This window comes from Heterocephalus glaber, unplaced genomic scaffold, assembly GCF_053883595.1.
Source record: "Heterocephalus glaber isolate CG9 unplaced genomic scaffold, H.glaber_assembly_v1.0 deba00001509, whole genome shotgun sequence".
Taxonomy (NCBI): domain Eukaryota; kingdom Metazoa; phylum Chordata; class Mammalia; order Rodentia; family Bathyergidae; genus Heterocephalus; species Heterocephalus glaber.
In genome coordinates this window covers 49,125,389-49,126,856 of record NW_028258325.1, presented here as the reverse complement: position 1 = coordinate 49,126,856, position 1,468 = coordinate 49,125,389, and the positions used below count along the sequence as shown (strand labels likewise).

Sequence of the window (1,468 nt, the reverse complement as noted above, 5' to 3'; positions counted from 1 at the left end):
TTTCCTGGCCATTTTCAGATATGGTCCCAAATGCTCAGGAAGCTAAAGCAAAATTAAAAATTATAGCAATAATAATTAAAATGCATCTGTGAAACCATAATCAACAAAATGAAGAAACAACTTACAGAATGGAAAAAAATATTTACACACTACATATTGTAGTTGTTATTCAAAATGTCCCCAGACAGCCTCATAGTGTGGAAGGTCTATTTGCCAGTTCATGGAACTTGAGAAAATGAATAGAATATATAAGATATTCAAATAACAAAATAATAAAAGTTTTAAAAATAAAAATTTTAAATATCCAACATAATTCAATTAAAAATGAAATGAGAGGTCCCAGGATGCTGTGCAATGAGATGGATCCCCATCTCCACTGAACCCAAAGCGAGTAGATGCTGGCTTCCCCCAGGGAGCCTGCTGGTGGTGTGTACCTCATGCCAGGAAGCATTTTCTAGGACGCCACTTCCCTGGGGAGATTTCTTGACCACCACAAGCAAGGAAGGATGTGATAGGAGGCCAGTGAATATAACTCCTTTAGAACAAAGGAAATTAACTTTTGATAACCAAGCATTGTTCAGGATTTAGAAACTCATGGATTTGACAAAGCACAAGCAGAAACAATTGTATCAGCATTAACCACTTTATCTAACATCAGCCTGGATACTATCTATAAGGAGATGATCACTCAGGCGCAACAGGAAATAACAGTTTAACAGCTAATGGCTCATTTGGATTCTATCAGGAAAGATATGGTCATCCTAGAAAAAAATGAATTTGCAAATCTGAGAGCAGAGAATGAGAAAAAGAAAAATGAATTATATCAAGTTAAACAACAACTGATACATGAAACCAACCAAATCAGAGCAGATAATAAACTGGACTTCAACCTAGAAAGAAGCAGAGTGACAGATATGTTTACAGATCAAGAAAAGCAACTTATGGAAGCAACCACAGAATTTACCATAAAGGATACCAAAACCAAAAGTGTTATTTTAGAGACCAACAATAAAACTGATACTGAAATTGCTTCCTTAAAAACACTGATGGAGTCTAACAAACTTGAGACAGTTTGTTATCTTGCAGCCTCAGTGTTTACTTGCTTGATAACAGCTTTGGGATTTTATAGATTCTTGAAGTACTACTAATGCTGCTACCACTGCTGCTAATGACTTCTTAGAACACTATCCCAAGACAGATTTTCTCTCAACACTGTCAGTTGCTGGAGAAACTTATTAAAGGTCATCCAAGTATATATGGACTAGAAAAGTGTTTCATGTATTTCAACTTGATTTTGTCTTTATTTTGTATTGAAAAGCTGTCATCCAAAACCTGATATTTTGAGATGAAAGAGCATTCTGTCCTCAACTTTTGATAGTTCATAGAAAAGGAACCAGAATTTCCTTGTGTTTGAACAACTTTATAAATAAAATTTTGTTGATATCACCTGCAAACAAAAAAAAAAGAA

The 1,468-nt window shown here is 34.7% G+C and overlaps 1 pseudogene; it reads left to right on the top strand.

Moving 5' to 3' along the window:
* The first annotated feature begins 565 nt into the window (after positions 1 to 565).
* Positions 566 to 1,148, top strand: LOC101720661 (coiled-coil domain-containing protein 90B, mitochondrial pseudogene; annotated as a pseudogene).
* The last annotated feature ends 320 nt before the right edge of the window (positions 1,149 to 1,468 follow it).